Source organism: Callospermophilus lateralis, unplaced genomic scaffold (assembly GCF_048772815.1).
Source record: "Callospermophilus lateralis isolate mCalLat2 unplaced genomic scaffold, mCalLat2.hap1 Scaffold_512, whole genome shotgun sequence".
In the NCBI taxonomy this organism is placed as follows: Eukaryota; Metazoa; Chordata; class Mammalia; order Rodentia; family Sciuridae; genus Callospermophilus; species Callospermophilus lateralis.
In genome coordinates this window covers 744453-764540 of record NW_027514448.1, presented here as the reverse complement: position 1 = coordinate 764540, position 20088 = coordinate 744453, and positions in this window count along the sequence as shown.

Genomic DNA, 20088 nt, shown 5'->3' with positions numbered 1-20088 from the left:
AAACTTAGCTGTGAGACAATGCAAGAGAGTTCGGAGGACAAATGATGGGGTTGTGAGAGTCTTAACCCCTCAGTGAATTAATCCACTGATAGTGATTGACTGAGTGGTGACTGAATTGGTGGGGTGTGGCTGGGGAGGAGGGTCATGGGCCAATTATTTGGGATATATATTTGTATTTGGCAAGTGGAGCCCCCCTCTGCTTCCTGATCATCATGTGAGCCCCTTCCCTCCACCACACTCTTCCGCCATGAGGTTCAGCTCACCTCAAACCTTGAGGAATGGAGCCTGCTGTCTGTGCATTGAGACCTCTAAAACCCTGAGCCCCCAAGGAAACTTTTCCCTCTCTACCATTGTTCTGGTTGGGTCCTTCCATCGTGCAGCAAAAAAGCTGACTAAAACAGAGACTATTTTCAATCAGGTGGCAAGGAAATCTTCCCATAAGGTGTCACAGGATACAGAGGAACAGACTGACCCAAGGTCAGCCAGCAAGGTTCTGGAACATTCCAGGGGTCTGCCCCTTCTCTCTGCACCACGCTGTGTCCAGGGTCCACTCACACTTTCTCCATGGCCTTGTCCTACTCGTGCCCACACCTCGGCATGGAGAGCTCAGCTGGCTAGCCCTTTCTTCTCTCAGGCAGCTGAAGCTGCTGAGAGGATCTGAACCCCAGCCAGCCACGGCACTCTCGGGTCCGTCCCTGCCCAGTCGTGGGGAGGAGGCTCAGGACCCTCTCCTCGGGGGGGGGGCATGTTGGGGGCCAGGAAGTTACAAAGGCAAATAATGTCTGGGTAAACATTGGCTGCTGATAGCTCCAGATGTGAGGGCCAATGATGTCCCCTTGGTCCAGATGTTGGCCTCTCCCACCTCCCTCCTGTGGCAGTACATTTGAAGAGGACCTTGGGGGCCAGCGGAGAGCAACACAGAATGCGGGGTGGGGAGGGGGCTGGTAGGACACCCAGCACAATCTGTGCACAGCTAGCCAGCATGGTCCTCTGCCTCAAGGGTTGTCCGGACAGCAGGGGTCACTCCTGGGCTGAGAGTGTACCAGGGAAGATGGGGCCACAGCCTCCCCTGTCCAATGTCTCAGATTCCCTGGCTGGGAATGAAAACTGAATCCAGAGGTGGAACCAATGCCTGGACCCTACGCTCTCCCAGGATAGAGTGAGCTCCTTTTCCCTGGAGGTTTGTCAGCAGGGTCTGCACCTTCAGAGCTGGCAAGAAGCAGGCTACTCAGGGCATTGGAGAGAGTTGGGACCAGAGCCTTCTCTGGAATCTTGCCAATTGCCCAACCCTTGATCCTGAAGCCCACAGGGTTCCCAGTCCACCCTCCCCTCCAGCACCAGGAGAGTCTAGAACTTCCTTCGTCAAATCTCCCTTCCCTGAGTGGGTCAATGTCTTGATGGGACCCTCCCCCGCCCCAGGTGTACACCGACACTTCTCCTAATGCATCCTGGCTGGCCGGCTGGGAGCCACAGACGGCACTGTCACATGAGGGGACATAAGGGGGCTCTCACATTTCCCACGCCTGGGCTCCTGGGCCCCCAGCATTTATGATGGCTGATTTCAACATGAAAGGGCCCCTTGAGAAGGAGAGCCCCCCTCCCTTTCCCCCTCGCCTCTGCTAAGCCCCACTCTGCAGCTAACCACTGTCTGAGCCTTCCTCCTTCTGGAGCACCATCTCACACACCTGCCAGGCCTTCCCCAGACTGCTGCAGCCTCACCTCGCAGCCTCCGCCAGCCAGAATGCGAATCCCAAGGTGGGGTGGGGGGCTCCGGGCTCCATACTGCAGAGGAGGAGGGGGGGCCTGTCTGTTTTAAAGGTATTAGCCATTTGGCCAACCATAGGCCAGAATGACTGAATAAATCTTTGTGGGTGCTTTAATGCTCTGAGGACAGGAGGTCTCCCAATCTCAAATCCAAAGACAGGCAGATCAGTGAAATTTCCCATGAGGCCTTCCAGGCATCTGCCCTAAATTTTCAATCTGGCAACTTTTTAAAACTTTTATTTTGACCTAATTTTAGATTTACAGAAAAGTTGCCAAAAATAGAACAGATAGCTTCAGTACACCCCTCACCTAGCCTTTCCTAATATTCACATCTTACATAACCCTAGTAATGGATCAAGCCTGAGAACTTATCCTTAGTTCAGTACTATCACCTGAACTTCACATCTTATTGGATGCTGGGTACAGTGGTGCATGTCCGTAATCCCAGCAGCTCAGGAGGCTGAGACAGGAGGATAGGGAATTCGAGGCCTGCCTCAGCAAATTAACAAGGCCCTAAGCAATTTAATGAGATGCAGTCTCAAAATTTAAAAAAAAAAATGAAAATAAAAAAGGGCTGGGGATGTAGCTCAATGGTAAAGCAGTCCTGAGTTAGACCCCCAGTACCTAAAACAAAACAAAATAGCTCTTACTGGAATTTCCCATTTTTCTACCAAGATCCTTTCCTTATTCCATCACCCCATTCTGGACCCCACACTGCATTTAGTTGTTATTTCTCTTTTGTGTCCCTGATCAATTGGTTGCCACAGTCCGGCTGCAGCAAAATAACGAGGGGGTGACGAACAACTTGTGTAGATTGATACAGCAGGAGTCGGAGCCATTTATTGTAGGACAGGAGGGGTATATATACATTCCACACAGCTTATCTTAATTAAAATAAACTAAATACAGCAGTCAACCAATAAGAAATCTCCACAGATAATGGCTCGCTGGCGCCACCTCACAAACCACTCCCTCTGGCAAAATGCCAGGCGCCATCCTGACTTGTTACAGACCTTAACATTGGTGACATTCCCTCAGTCTATACTCATCTTTCATGATCTTGACAGCACTGATGAACAAGTGTTTTGTAGAACTGTGGGTTTCCTTGTGTTTTCTCTAGATCAGAGGGAGGCTCTGCAGTTTTGGCAATATCACAGAAATGGTGGTGGCTCCTTTTCAGCTCACCATATCAAGAGGCTCATGTCTTCAACATGTTTGATTACTGGTGGTGATGACATTGATCACTTAGTTAAATTGATGTCTAAAGGGTCTATCCACTATAAAGTTACTATATTTTTCTTTTGAATTAATACATATCTTGGGGAAAATACTTTGATATATATGTGCAACTATTCATAACTTTATAATTTAATTTACACATATATCTTTTTTAATTTCTTTGTTTAGTTGTAGAAAATTTTTATATCCTTATTTATTTTATGTCGTGTTGAGGATTGCACACAGTGCCTTACACATGCAAGGAAAGTGCTTATCACTGAGCCACCACTCCAGTCTGACACAAGTATATCTTTATCATACAATATAGTAATTTGACACATATATTGATAATAATGGTGTAATTATTATTTTGCCTCCTCAAATACTTATCCTTTCTCATTTTGTTTATCACATTTACTTTTTTCTAGTAATTTTGAATTATATCATATATTGTTGTATATATAGAATAGAACACAAGAACAAGTTAATCCTACCGGTGTTGTGTCCATTTAAAAATTTGCCTACAACTACAGATTCCAAATGTTTGGCACGTTTTTTTAAATATTCATAAAATGTCAAATTATTTAAACATAATGAAAATGATGCCTGTAATCCCAGAAGCTTGGGAAGCTGAGGCAGGAGGATCATAATTCAAATCCAGCCTCAGCCACTCAGAAATGTCCTAAGAAATTTAGGGAGATTCTGTCTCAAAATAAAAAAAAGATAAAAGGGCTAGGGATGTGGCTCAGTGATTAAGTGGCCCTGGGTTTCATTGCAGGTGCAAAGGAAATAAATAAATAGAATAAATAAAATAAGTAAACTGCTTATCCACAGAAAAACATGGAAGAATAAAAACACTCTTTTAAACAAAAACGTAGACATCAAAGTGAATATTATGAGAGACTGGGATTTTTCCTCAGAGGTAGAGTAATCAACTAGCACATGTGAGGCACTGGGTTAAAACCTCAGTGTCACATATAAATTAAATAAAGATATTGTGTCCACCTACTTCTAGAAAATAAACATTTAGAAAATAAATATTTTTAAAAGTGTATATCATGATTTTTTTTAGCTAAAATGTTTCATTAGTGATTATATTAATACTTTGATCAAAATCAAAGCAAAGTTGCATATGGTCAATGCAGTTGAAAATTGAACTAGATTTTTTTTCATTAGTGAATATGACTCTCATGGTGAGGGTGTTGAATCCTGCAGAAGAGGAACAGTTACTGGTTTTGTTTGGTCTCTGATAAATTTTGGGATGATCTCCTGGTTTATGTTGTAGCTAGTGGATCCATGGTTACTTTGCAGAATCCTGTGGTGAATAGATGCCTTGGAGGACCTAAAATTGTCTTTGGAGATTGAATTTAGGCTAAAATATTACAAGCTTAGTGAGTTTACACTGAATTTATTTTCTCCCAATAATCTGAGGCAACAACTCAGTTGTTACACCTCCATAGAAGATGTAAGTAGGCCTACCTATCATCAATTTATTGGTATTTTTTTTTCTTTCTCAGCATAGCTCCATCAGTTGACTTGTAGGTATGATGTGAAAAGCAGTGTGAAGAAAAGTAAAACCTTCTGCATAGATTAAAAGAAAAAAAGGAACTCATGGACAAGCTGAATCCTGCTTAAAATAGTATGAAGGAACTGTCATTCTTAGAAAATGGCAGGATACAGAAAGTTCTTTTCATTATCTCCACCCTAATAAATGCTTAAAGAAAAGCAAAAATCACCCAGTCATTTCTAATGGAAGAATAACCTTCTCTGGTACAAAGAGAAAGTGAGTAAATATCCAAATATTGAACATGTGGTGATGGAAATGCTAAACATACTGACATTCATTAGAGGTCAGGAGAGTCACATTACAAGAATTTTTTTTGAACCTTCAAAAAAAAAAAAAGACAAATGCTATGTACTGATGTTTATGTGGGCTCTTTCTGGTCCAGCAAGGGGTTTCACGAAAAATTGTAGAAGAGGCTGTGTCTGTGAAGTCACTAATCAAGACCTCTGGACATCAAGCAGGAAGCAGGTCTCATTTTATTGTGAAGTTACCATGTATATATACTCAGGAAGTAGCTTATCAGATTACAGGCAGCCACCAATGCAATTTCTGCAGTGACCAATCAAGGAGTGAGCAATGGAGTAAGAGCAGGGAATTTAACACATAGCCTCATGCCCAGGGTTGTGCCTAAGGTATAAGTAGTTTGCTGTTCACACAACCTAGCATGGGATAGTGTGTTGCCACTCAGGCACTCTTAATGTATGCTATGAAGGCAGTATTCCATGAACTTGACTCTAAGACATTATTGTGGCCTTACCTCTCTAAGATTTCTTGAGGTTCAAGGTTGTGCCATACTCTGGTCTCTTTCAGATGAGATCATTGTGGTCGGGTGATGCAGGGGTGCATCAACCTCATGACAGGAGTTTTGCTACCTTTACATGGGGACACAGCAGCAAGTCTGCTTATAAATAATTGATGCTTGAAGTCTCCTTGGACTTGCATTCTTTAACAGAGATCATTAAGTTATCACTTTCTGGTAGTAAAATCTCATCTATCAGCAATAAGATAAATATGGTGTATTAAAGATTAAACACTTTCATTCAAAATTAAATTTAATTAAACTATGTCAAAGATAGCATTTTGTAATTATTAGTTTTATTACATGTATTATTTGGTAATTTATGATATATATTCTCCCCTTGTGACAGAACAGCTGGTTCAATGACCTTGTGGGCCTTCTTTGCCTCAGGAGAATCCAAGTTGGGTGCAGCTCTGACTTGAGACCATGTCAGCATGAGGAAATCTTTTGTCTGTTCTTGAAGTCTGTGAAGGGTCTTCGCCACAGCTTCATTAGAATTTTATGTTATAATCTAGCAAAAACGTGCTCACATTCTGTACTGTTTCCAAGTGGGTTGCTCTTTACTTCCTCAAAAAATATTTCAGAAAATATTCTTTTAAAAAACTGTTTATCATTGAGGGGTTTATTGGGCAGAAGCCATATGTAGATGTGATAATTTTTAAAAATTCAAGGTCTTTTTTAGAGAAAAAATCCCCACATGAATGTAGAGGGCTTTATGTTATTGTTATTGTTGTTGGTGGTGGTGTTTTTTGTCTTATTTCAGCAGCATTCCCAGCTTATAACTAATTGGGCTTGAGTCATGTTCTACTAGGACCTGTTATAAAAACTAGGACCTGTTATAAAAACAGAAAATTACTAATTTTCTAAGTGTGGTACCAATGACAGCAGCTTCATACTCCTAGGATGGCTATGAATTCCCAAGCACAAGAATTATCTGGAGTGGCGGGGGTAGTGGTTTATTGATTGGCTAGTTTCCTCATTAGCCTAGAAGGTAAGAGGGATTCTGACAAAGGACACCATAAGAGTCAATGGCCTTTACCAGAATGGGAGGGGGCCTTCAAAAGAGGTGCTTAAAATCCTGTGATTGGAAGAGGCCAGGTAAAACCTGGTGGATGCTCTAGAACAGAATTCATAAATGTAGCTCCTGATAGCTGTATCCACACCATTCTATTTTATTTATTTATTTATTCTTTTTAACAAAAAATTTATATTGGAACACAGTTGAAAGGTGTTAGATTTTAACTCCAAATAGTTCATATTATCCATAATATTTGCTCCTGCTGATTTATAGAGCATCATCATTCAATAATTTTTGCGATTATGGAAATGTTCCATGCCTATCCTGCCTAATTCAGTAGCTTCAAGCACATGATATTTTGGCATATAGATCCTGTGACAGAAAAAGCTGAGTTTGTCAATTTGATGAATTACATGGCCAATGGCCACAAGATTGGGGAGCACCATTCTAGGACATCAAGGCAGAAAATGGAAGCATTTCCTTTAAAAACTGGAAAAAGACAGGGATGCCCATTTCCACCACTTCTATTTAACATAATTCTTGAAACACTGGCCAGACCAATTAGACAAATAAAATTAATTAAAGGCATATGGATAAGTAAGGAAGAACTCAAATTAGCACTATTTGCAGACAATATAATTCTATACCTAAAAGACTCGACATATTCCATCAGGAAACTGCTAGAACTAGTAAATGAAGTCAGTAAAGTAGCAGGATACAAAATAAACACCCATAAATCAAAGGCATTTCTGAATATCAATAAAAAATCCTCTGCAAAGGAAATGAGAAAAACTACTAACTTTGAATAGTATAAAAATTATAAAATCCTGGGGAATCAACCTAACAATAGCTGAAAGATCTCTCCAATGAAATCTACAGAACCCTATGGAAAAAAGATCAAAGAGGGCATGAGAATATGGAAAGATCTATTTTTTTCTTAAATAGGCGGAATTAATATTGTCAAAATGACCACACTACCAAAAGCACTACACAGATTTAATGTAATCTCAATCAAAATCCCAATGACATTCCTCAGAGAAATAGAAAAAGCAGTCATGAAATTTATCTGACAAAATAAGAGACCCAGGATAGCTAAAGCAATTTTTAGCAAGAAGAGTGAATTAGGTGGCATCTCTATACTAGACCTTAAACTATGCTACAGATCAATAATAACAAAAAACAGTATGGTATTGGCAACAAAATAGACTTGTAGACTAATGGTATAGAATAGATATCACAGAGACCAATGCCCATAATTAGAGCTCTCTTATATTTGACAAAAAGCATAAAAAATGTACATTGGAGAAAACGATATCCTCTTCAAAAAATAATGATGGGAAAATTGGAAATTTATATACAATAAAATAAAATTAAACCCCTCTCTCTCACCATGCAAAAAACTCAACCCAAATTGAATCAAGGACCTAAAAATTGAACCAGAGACACTGTGTATATTAAAAGAAAAATAGGCTCAAATCTATCTGGTTAGTGCCTTACTTTCTTAATAAGACTTCAGAGCACTATGATTTATATTAAGCAACAATAAATACTATGGATCTAAATTGAAAAGGTTCTTTTCATCAAAAATCCTGGATTCTAAGGGTGGTGATTCTCCACCCCTTGGCCCAAGTGAATAGGTCAGAGGACATAACTTATTAAGGCTGTGTTAACCATTTTTATACTTACTGCATAGGTAAGTTTCTCCTCCAAGAATCTGGATGTCACACCAGCCTCATGTCTAGTGAGGCAACTAGAGAAATTACACACTCATCACAGAGTGGACAAGACAAAGAAGTTGGCTATAGGTCTTCTTGTACACATCCTGGGAATGGCTCTAGAACTAGGACCAGGTCCCTGTAACATAAAACCATCTACTCATGACATAGGGACCCTCTTCTAGCCTATGCATATAATAAAAACATCACTGTTCATCTGAGTGTGTGAATATATGTATATGTGTGCACCGTTATAAAGTGTGTGCCCAGCTATGCCTCCCATCCTGGCCTCCTGCCCTCCCCCGACCCTAGATGACCTTTACAAATCCTGCTACAACAAAAGCAATACCTATGTTTAGCATAATTTTCTTAGTTTGAAAGAAATGTTCTCAGTTATCCTGTCAATAGAGTATCCTTGGGCCTCAACTATATCTACATGTATGGCTTTCTAATTTTGTTTTCAAATTAAATGATATAATAACAGAAAGGGCCTCATTAATTGAAAAAAGGCTCACCTAGATCTCAGTGAGTGAGATGATTCTTGGAGTCTTGACCTTCCTCTGGAGAAATGTGGAAAATTGGATCAACAAATGGTTGCTTTTATGTGTGGTGGGAGAACACTTCCCCCTTAGATATGGGAAGGAAGTCCCCAGTTTGAAGAAAGTACACACTGAGTTGATGGGGAAATTCTCCACTATGCACTGCAAATGTGCACGGTGGAGTAAAATAGTTGTAGCAGAGGTTATAATGAGGAGGAGGAAGAAGATGGTGATGGTGATGGTGATGGTGATATACACACAGTTGAACTGCTGTGCCACAGCAGCAGCTGTTCTGATGACATTTCTACTATTGCTATTGGAGCAGAGGAAAGCATCAGTCTTGATTCCAGCATAAAATGTGGAGGTGGTAAATGCACCAAAATGTGTCACAAAAGTTTCTGTAGCCTGGACACATTAAAGAATAGCTATAGTTTATTCAATAGGCTCCACTTTCTATTAAAACACAAGGCTTAGAGACAGATTTTCATACTAAGACTCAGTTACAGGAAATACACCAGTGTCCCTCCATGCATGGGACAATAGTTGCCTCTCTGTGCTGTGCAGGACAGGGTGCAGCTGGCACAGCGAGGCAGTACTCCTATCCACATTATTTCAGGTGACAGAGGCTTTTGGTGTCATCTAGAAGAAATGGCAAGCTCTTGGCCTCCTCTATCAACAAATAGCAGCAGAGGTACTACTCCAGGTCAGAGGATAGAGTTGCCCAGAAAAGACAAAGAAGAGGCTAGGGTGGGGGTTCAGGACAGAATATTAAGAGTCAGGCATTGAACTGGAAGTCAGAACAGTTCATCCTATGCCCTGGACTGTAATCTGAGTCTGAGGGCTGAATCTTTGGGTCTCTCCAGGACATTCAAAGGAGCCCAGGACATAGAACAAGACTCACCTAAGAAAGGTCCTGTAGGAACCTGGCCTCAGGTATCAGCCTGAGTAGATTTTGTAGGGCTGAAAATCACACAAGAAACAAAGCTGAGGTGCAAGTACCTTAGAAGGGATCTCTGGAAGGTAGGTGTATAAATATCCCTTCAGCAAAGAGGATCCTTTCACTTTAGCAAGTTCAGGCCCATGATCATACCTTAGGCTCTGAGGCAAGTTAGATTGTAGAGCACTCTGCAGAGTCTCCTCAAGGAGTCTGTGCATGCTCCATCCAGGGAAGGGGCCAAGTATCCCCTCCCCCACCTGTTACTGAACATGATCAAAGAGCCTTAAGGGATGATGTGAGTGGAGATGGAAGGAGAGGCCAGGGAGGAGTGGGAAGGCATCTCTGCAAGTTCAGCAGCAGGCTTCCTGACTGTGTCTTCAGAGCCAAAAACACCTGGATCTTCTGTTCTATGGTGTCATAATTATCCAAAGAGCTGCTCTTCCCATTAGAGTGGGAAGGCACACTGGAGGAGCAGAAGCGTGTGCTCACAGATGCAGGCCCATTGCTGCCTTCCAGGGTGGTCTTGGAAACACCCCGGATTGCTTCAGTGCACATCAACTCAGCAAAAGTGTCTGCCCTGCCAAGGTCACTTCCATAGGCTCCCTCCTGGTGGTGGTGTTTCCTGGAGGTGCAGCAGCTGTGGCATTCTTTGGTGGCTTGGAGAGGTGGTAAGAGTCCAAGCCCCTTGGGATGAGGTCTGTGTCCCTGGGGACTGCTGAGTTCCTCTTGCTGGGTGTTCTCCTGGGGGCTTCAGGGAAGACACTTTTCATTGAGCTACCCAGGCTGCTGGCAACTTTCAGCCCCTTCTTGATGAGCCTGGCTCTTGTTGCTGGACTCCTTCCTGGTTTTCTCCAACTGACACAGCTGGATGGCCTCTTGGATGCCATCATTGCTGCTGGAGTCAAGACCTTGTGCTGGGGCTCCAGGGACCTGGAGCTGCTGCCCATCTTTTAAGCCCTGCAGTTCCTATTGCCCGCGCCCCTACTCTGTGCTGCCTGGGGCTTGGGGACAGCAGACCGTGTGCCGCCAAGGTTCTCAGCTCTGTGGTAACCTTAGGCCTGAGGCTACTGGGTGCTGTGCTAATCTTTTCTGATCTGAAAGTTCATGAAAGAAAAACTCCTAACAGGCTCCATCAGACTGTGGCTAGCAGCACCATGACAGGGGGCTCCTGGGTAGGTTTCAGTGTGGATTGAGGAGAATTTTCATTTGACTTTGTTTTCGTATCCACAGACCTGTCACACTTTTGGTTTTCATGTTGTCTTTTCTCATTCAGAAATAGTTCTATTTCTGCTTGGATGCTCTGCTGAAAGGAGTCATCGCTGCTCACCCTGACTGGGAAGTCTGAGCCCTGTTTCCCACCGGCCTCCAGGGGCTGCCAGGAACATTGCATGATGCCGGGGTAAGTTTTAGGGGAAACAGGGTGGGCAGAGTGCCACTGTGTGGAGGGTCTGTTTTGCCTCTGCTATCCTCCCTGCAGCCCTGCCAGGGTGGGCCAATTTGGGCATGGGCTATTGTTCTAAGGAGAGCAAGAACCAGAATCCTTGTACATAGCCCTGCCTAAATGCACACTAACATGATGTTTTTATTTAACAGATGTGTCCTGGTAAATATGATTTTTGTAGCTTTTTGTAAATTAGTTATACTGCTGTAAAAAATATTTTTGAAAAATGTTGTCTTTTGTTTTTGGAGGGTGTTCCTAACTGCGTCTTTCTGTGGTCCACTCAGGAGCTATTGCTGGACATGCAGTTTGACTCTTACCTTCACGGTGAGGGTCACCCTGGCTGGAACTCTGGTCAGTTGGTAGTTCAGATGCTCAAGTCTGAGGAGGCAGTGGCCGCCTTCTGGGAAGCACTAAAATGCCCTAGTGTCTGTCAGAAGCGCTCAGAACAATGCTTTTAATAAAAGACAAAATGGTCCCTAACAGCCAGAGCAGTTCCTCTTAAAATTGTAATCACAGCCTTTGATTAGTCAAATGTTTCTAAGCACAGTGATTAGAAAGCAAACTGACCAGCCAGTGTGTGCCTCTTGAGACCCCATTGAGACAGTGGCTCTCTCTGCAGCCTAGTCCTTCTGTGTCCTGTCTCCTGCAATCACTAGGTGATTCTAACATCTACAAAAAACTCTTTTTGTAGGAGACCTGCTGTTCTCCTCTTTTGATCATTATGCTAAGAGATCACACCGCATGTGCATTTTAACTGTCCTTTTCTTGATTTGTGCACACAAGTGAATAAGTATAGCAATTAGGTGGTTTGCTCCATAGACAATTTTGCCAGAGCTCAGTGCTACGGACAAGCCTTGCATACCTACATATCTGGCATCCAGGAGCTGCAGCCCAGTCAGGGCTCTGAATATTGACAGAGCCACTGCTGTTAATGCCTCCTTCCACCCACCTCCTGGGTCAGAAGGGTGCTGATTGTAGGCCATGGCCTCTGGTCCCCTGAGTCAAGGCCAGGTGTTGCTGCCTTGGTTTTCTTACCTTCTGCCCGGTGGTACTAAGTTATCCATGTTCGCTGAGGGAACAGGTACACTGGCCACTGATGTCCTCCAGCCACCCCATGTTCTGCAACTCTTATTCAGCTGTAAGGCAGAGTCTACCTTTTTGCCAGAGGATATTGTTGGTATTCTAATGTGGATGTGAGTCTTGTACAACTCCTGCACCCCTGGGTATAAACAGAAACCCAATTCTGTACCCAAGTGCAGACCCCCACCCACAGTGAGCATCAGCTGGGTTAAGCTGCAGTCCTGAGTATCTCAATGTGCCTGTGTGTCGCGACCCCTTGCCCGCAAGGAAGATGCAACTCAGGAATCATCTTTCAGCAGTTTATTCAGGCCCTTGATATTTCTTCTTCTCACCCCGGATGCCCCTCCCAGCCTTAATAAAGCATCTCAAGCCCCAATGCGAAGCTGCCACGTGGAACTTTCTCATAGGGTGTTGAAAAACCATGCGCCAACTCTCCCAAATAAGGAGTTGTTTGTCACAGACCACAGCGGAGCCAGCGCCATCTTGTAATGGCGACCATAATCTGCAGAAGCGGCTCACCACAGTTCCCCCTTTCTGTTTTCTGAAAACAATACAGGCGAGAGTAGAGGTCCTATCCCACTCTGCAGAAGTGGCTGCATAGTATGGCTCAGTCCTAAGGAGGGCCCTTCCCCAGATCCGAGGCCATATCAGCCAACACCTTTTTTCGTGGGGCGGGGCGTGGACATCAAACCCGCATGCAATAGGACATGCTCTCCTTGAGGTCCACTTCAAGGATCACTCAAGTGCAGTGCCTTGCCTCGCATCCTGTATCGTGATGATGGTGGACGAAGGGGGATAGCTGAGGCTGAACTGTGGCTGTTTACACCGACAAACAAGTTGACAACACCCTGAAAGAAAGGCATGGACTTTATGGCAATAGAGAAGCACTAGTGTGGAAACCCATCTGCGTGCAATGGCAGCAAGACCGGCAGAGTGCAAGGGCTTTCCAACACTAAGAGAATAATGAGGAAAGACATGCCAATCCCAGTGCAATGTTATAATAACTTGGGGTGCAACGACCATGTCAAAGATTTACTGTTTAAGATGCGCAAGCCAGACTTGAGGTGAATTGCCATTTTCTAAAGCTGCAAGAGCTTGGATGATCAGAGCCTTATCGTGAGCACTGCGGGCCTTGAGGCGACAGAGAAACCACAAACAGAGAAACATACCGAAGCAACACATTGCACCAAAAATGCCTACCCCCACCCACTCTTTAAAAAAGGAAAAGGCAGAAGATATCTAATCGGCGAATTGACCCAAAGTCACGGGATCAACACGGGTACTATTCAAGACAGCTATCTGGGTTAGTTGAGACTGGATCATGTCTTCCGCTTCCATGGACCAATTTCTGGCCAAATATTTGCCAGTGATGCAGGAAGCATTCCTGGAATCATTAAATCTGACAGAGGTTATGCATAAATGTGCACGTTGGTCAACACAACCCAAAAGCACCAAGTCAGCCAATTCTTCTACCTGAGCTTGGAGTAAATGTATCCTTTGGTTGGCAGCTAAAATCCCTGACAAAATATGTTGATTAATTGTATTTTGGGATTCAAATATAGTGGAAGTTTGTTGGACAACTTGATTAATGGTGGCAGCAGTTTGTACTTGATTGGCCATAGCCACTCCAGCCGTAACCGCTGCCGCAGCAGATACCGCCACGGCTGTCACTATAGCCACTGTGATTCCAAAATCTCTGCGGACTCTAAGTAGCTCAACAATAGGGAATTTATCAGGAACCGCAGTGACCGGGATTGGGACAAAAGTTGGAATTTTCATAACCACTGCTACAGTCCAGGAACCATTCCAACACTCAGATAAGAGACAGGTAGTATGAGAACAATCCAGCATCCCCGACGAGGTGGCATTAGCCAAAAGGAATAAGAACGGGGATTGGACACAGACCATTGTAGGGAGCAATGTGGCATTATACAACAGAGAGTTGAATGAAACAGATGTAAGTCTATTACCTCGTTCACTTTCCCTAACAGTACCAGAAACATTAGCCAGCCAACTTTTGGCTCCTAGCAACTGAGCCAGTGCAGAAATATCGGCTGAAGCCCCCTTTTCATTGAAAATCAGCCATTGAAACCAGGACCAACCTACTTCTGTAGAGGAGTTGGCACTGTTGTTAAAGCTATAAACATACCTCTTAAGAGAGGGGGGAAAGGGAGAAACCTTTAGCAACTTGATGTTTCTCCCAAGAATGATCTTGACAAGGCGTAAATGTTTGGGGGAAACCAAGATTAGGGGAACAGTAAGGAGAGGCCTTGAAATGAGTGGCATATCCAAGTCCTCTTAGGGATTGATCAGAAGTCTGCACTGGCCATCCCTTAGACCACTCCTTAAGGGCTATGATACTACGATCTGCTCCTATATCCAACAATCCCACAATAGATTTACCTTCTATGCTTAATTCCAAAGTGGGGCGATTGCTCATATTCAGTGACAAATAGGCATAATTCCCTCCGGTGGTACCAATCTCATTTCCCGTCCGTGACCTTGAGTCAGCAGCGAAGTAATTATGCAAGTTAGGCAAAATTAGCAATTGAGCAAACCGATCCCCTGGGGAGATAGGCACAATGCCCCTTGGAGCTTCCACCGTAACCTTTACTTCCCCTACAGTATCAGGGCTTATGACTCCGGGGAAAACATGAAGACCTTGTAGGATAGAGGATGCACGTCCAATTAGCAAACCTACAGTACCAGGTGGTAAAGGCCCTTTGAACTCAGTTTCCACCAATTGGACTCCCATCTTAGGTGTTAATATGAGTCTGGAGGTGGAACAGAGGTCCAATCCTGCGGCACCTGTAGTGGCTCTCCGCGTCTCGTGGGATGGCACAGAGAAGGCCATGTCTCGGGTTCAGGTGTGACATTCTCCACTGCCCCATATATTTGTGGGCCCTGGGGTCGGGGGCCCCTTCGGCCGTTTTTTGGCCCAGCTGAAATAGGCTGTCCATGGATGTCCCTCACTGATCTACACTCTTTTGCCCAATGCTTCCCCTTTTTGCATTTTGGACACAGCCCCGGTTGACGAGGGCCATTGGAAGGGCCACCGTGAGCAGGTCCAATAAAATTGTCTTTTTTGGGACAGTCACGTTTGAAATGGCCGGATTAACCAAAATGGAAGCATGTTCCGGCACCAGGACCGCCCCCTTTTGCAATCCGAAGGACAGCAGCTGCAAGACCTGCATTAGTTAAAGGCCCTCCAATCTCTCTACACACTTTCATCCATGCTTCTATGCCCTTGTTTTTATAAGGAGTGATTGCTGCTTTACATTCCTTGGTGCATTGCTCAAAGACCAATTGCTTGATAAGGGGCATGGCTCTATCAGGATCCCCAAAAATCTTTCCAGCGGCATCCACCATCCTTGCTTCAAAATATGAAAAAGGTTCTGTAGGGCTTTGTAGAATCTTGGTCAAATTACCAGACACCTCTCCTCTATTTGGAAGTGATTTCCATGCCCGAATGCAAATGTTGTTAATTTGATCATATGCCTCAAGAGGGAATCCTGTCTGTTGATTAGCAAATCTACCTTGTCCCAAAAGCATATCCTTGTCCCAATGGAGGTGTCCCGCCGCATGGTTTTGGGCGGCCTGCTCTACCGCGCCCTCTAGCACAAAGGCTCTCCAGTCCAAATATTTACCTGGAGAAACACAAGCCCGAACAAGGCTAGCCCAATCAGAGAGAGTCATACAGTATCTAGACAGACTCTCCACCTGAGTTAGTGTGAAGGCGGCATCCACCCCATAAGTGCGCACAGACTCCGCCAGAGTCTTCACAATTTTGAAATCTAAGGGCTCATGGAATCTTCCCCTATTGTCATCCTGGAAAACTGGATAAGCAAGACCCATCTCAGCGTTAACAGCCCTCCATGTTTGGGCATGGAAATCTCTCCCCAAAACACCCCCACTGTACGGCGGTAGATACGGAGGATCATTTTTCTTGAGCCCCTGTTTATTTTTGTTCCCTTCTCCTATAGCTAAACTCCCTGGCTGACGAGACAGCCTCCCGAGCTCTTCCTCCTCATCCTCCACTTCCTCTGACCCACTTTCGTATGGGGGTGTGTGCAGCATACTGAGATCTGGATACAATCATCTCCTCCCCTGTTTCACGCTTCGCACACTCCCATCCTCCTGAAATACCTCACTTCCTGCCATCTCTGATTTTTCCTCATGTAATTGCTCTAGAACTTCCTGTCCTTTAGTAAGTACTTCCTGACATCTGCCATCTGTGAGGCAACTATGGACCCTCTTCCAAAGGGGTATCACCCCACCCTCTAATATGCCTTGCTCATAAGCAAAGTCAAGATCTTTGCCTAACTTATCCCAGCTAGGTATAGTAAGGCTGCCCGAAAACACAAACCACGGTGCAGCAATATCTGTCTTCTGTAAAAATCTCTGTAAAGTACTGTTTCACTTCTAGGCCCTTGGAACATAACAGGCCATCTAAGGGCAGGAGAAGCGGACTTGAAGATGCGACACCCATGACACAACAAAAGACGCACAAAAAACAAAAGTGAAAGTACACAGTGCAGCTGCAATAAAATGTAACGCTCTCTCTTGCTTTACAGAGGAGCTGCCCCGCTTTGATCGCAGATCCCACTTACCGGGGACTAATCCCCGCTTTGATCACGGATCCCACTTACCTGAGACTAACCGGTGCACCACCCCTGACTACTGAAAGTTCTGGTTCCCGGGTCTCGGCACCACTTGTCGCGACCCCTTGCCCACAAGGAAGACGCAACTCAGGAATCTTCTTTCAGCAGTTTATTCAGGCCCTTGATATTTCTTCTTCTCACCCCGGATGCCCCTCCCAGCCTTAAAAAAGCATCTCAAGCCCCAATGCGAAGCTGCCACGTGGAACTTTCTCATAGGGTGTTGAAAAACCATGCGCCAACTCTCCCAAATAAGGAGTTGTTTGTCACAGACCACAGCGGAGCCAGCGCCATCTTGTAATGGCGACCATAATCTGCAGAAGTGGCTCACCACACCTGTGATAGCTTCCTTGTGGTGCATTCACTCACTTAAGTGCTTATGAGAAAAACAGTTCCATGTAATACATGTTCTTTTATTCAATTTACTTTTTTTATTAGTTGTTCAAAACATTTCAAAGCTCTTGACATATCATATTTCACACATTTGATTCAAGCCGATTATGAACTCCCATTTTAACCCTATATACATATTATTGCAGATTCACACCGGTTACACAACCATTTTTTACCTACTGCCATACTAGTGTATGTTATATTCTGCTGCCTTCCCTATCCTCTACTATCCCCCCTCTGCTCCCCTTCTCTCCTCTCCCCTCCCCTCCCTTCCCTTCTTCTCTCCCTATCCCATCTACTGTAATTCATTTCTCTCTCTTGTTTATTTTTCCCTTTCCCCCTCACTTCCTCTTATATGTAGTTTTGTATAACAATGAGGGTCTCCTTCCTTTATCATGCAATTTCCCTTCTCTCTCTCTTTCCCTCCCCCCTCTCGTTCCTGTTTAGTGGTGATCTTCTTCTGATGCTCTTCCTCTCCATTCTGTTCTTAGTAGCTCTCCTAATATCAATGAAGACATTTGGCATTTATTTTGAAGGGATTGGCTAGCTTCACTTAGCATAATCTGCCCTAGTGCCATCCATTTCCCTGCAAATTCCATGTCATTATTTAGTGCAAAGTATACGCCATTGTGTATAAATGCCACATGTTTTTATCCATTCATCTATTGAAGGGCATCTGGGTTGGTTCCACAGTCTAGCTAATGTGAATTGTGCTGCTATGAACATTGTTGTAACAGTGTCCCTATAGTAAGCTCTTTTAAGGTCTTTAGGGAATTGTCCAAGAAGGGGAATAGCTGGATCTGATGGTGGTTCCATTCCCAGTTTTCCCAGGAATCTCCATACTGCTTTCCAAATTGGCTGCACAAATTTGCAGTCCCACCAGCAATGTACAAGTGTACCCTTTTCCCCACATCCTCGCCAGCACTTGTTTTTGTTTGACTTCATAATAGCTGCCAATCTTACTGGAGTGAGATGGTATCTTAGGGTGGATTTGATTTGCATTTCTCTGACTGCTAGAGATGGTGAGCATTTTTTCATGTACTTGTTGATTGATTGTATGTCCTCCTCTGAGAAGTGTTTGTTCAGGTCCTTGGCCCATTTGTTGATTGGGTTATTTGTTATCTTATTGCTTAATTTTTTGAGTTCTTTGTATACTCTGGATATTAGGGCTCTATCTGAAGTGAGAGGAGTGAAAATTAGTTCCCAGGATGTAGGTTTCCTATTTACCTCTCTTATTGTTTCTCTTGCGGAGAAAAATCTTTTTAGTTTAAGTAAGTCCCATTTGTTGATTCTTGTTATTAACTCTTGTGCTATGGTGTCCACTTAAGAAATTTGGAGACCGAACCCAAAATATGTAGATCAGAGCCAACATTTTCTTCTATCAGACACAGAGTCTCTGATTTGATATCAAGCTCCTTGATCCATTTCGAGTTGACTTTTGTGCATGGCAAGAGAAGGAGATTCAGTTTCATTTTGTTGCATATGGATTTCCAGTTTTCCCAGCACCATTTGTTGAAGATGCTATCCTTCCTCCACTGCATGCTTTTAGCCCCTTAATCAAATATAAGATAGCTGTAACTTTGTGGATTAGTCTCTGTGTCCTCTATTCTGTACCATTGGTTCACCCGCCTGTTTTGGTACTAGTACCATGCTGTTTTTGTTACTATTGCTCTGTAGTATAGTTTGAAATCTGGTATCACTATACCGCCTGATTCACACTTCCTGCTTAGAGTTTCTTTTGCTATTCTGGGTCTTTTATTTTTCCATATTAATTTAATGATTGCTTTATCTTTTTCTAGAAAAAATGCCGTTGGGATTTTGATTGGCATTGCATTGAACCTATAGAGAAGTTTGGGTAATATCACCATTTTGATGATGTTAGTTCTGCCTATCCATGACGAGGTTATATTTTGCCACCTTCTAAGATCTTCTTCTATTTCTCTCTTTAGGGTTTTGTAGTTTTCATTGTATAAATCTTCCACCTCAATAAACTTAAAGATGAGGACCATATTATCATCTAGATGTGGGTTCATCTTTGTGTCTTGTATTTTTGTGTTATTGTTCCACTTGTGTCCTTTGGTACCAACAACATGCTGTTTTTGTTACTATTGATCCATAGTATAGTTTAAATTCTGGTATTGTGTTGCCTTCTGCTTCATTCTTCTTGCTGACGATTGCTTTGTCTATTCTAGGCCTCTTATTTTTACAAATAAAATTTTGGTTTCTTTTTCTAGTTATATGAAGACTATCATTCATTAGTAGAGATATAATGCTAATCAAAAGTACTCTAAGATTCTCACTCCCATCAGAATGGCAGCCATCAAGATTACAAACAACACTAAGAGTTGTCCAAGTGTAGGGGAAAAGGCACACTCCCACATTGCTTGTGGGACTGTAATTTGGTGTAGCCAAACTAGAAGTCAGTATGGAGAGTTCATGGAAACTTACAACATAACCACCATTTGACCATGCTATCCCACTTCTTGGCTTAGATGTAAAGGACTGAAAAACAGCTTACTACAGGAACACAGACACATCAATGTTTATTGCAGCACAATTTATAATAGCTAAATTGTGGAACAAAACCAGATGCCCTTCAGTAGATGAATACACAGAGAAACTTTTATATATATATATATATATATATATATATATATATATATATATATATATATATATACACACACACACACACAATGGAATATTACTCAGAACTAAAAGAGAATAAAATAATAGCATTTACAAGTAAATGGTTGGAGTAGGAGAATATAATTCTAAGTGAAGTAAGCCAATCGAAAAATATCAAAGGCCAAATGCTTTATTTGATATGAGGATGCTGATTCATAATGATGATAGCAGGGTATGGGAGAAATGGAAGAACTTTAGATAGGGCAAAGGGAAAGGAGGGGAATGGAGAGGGCATGGGGGTACAAATGATGGTGGAATGAGTTAGACATCATTA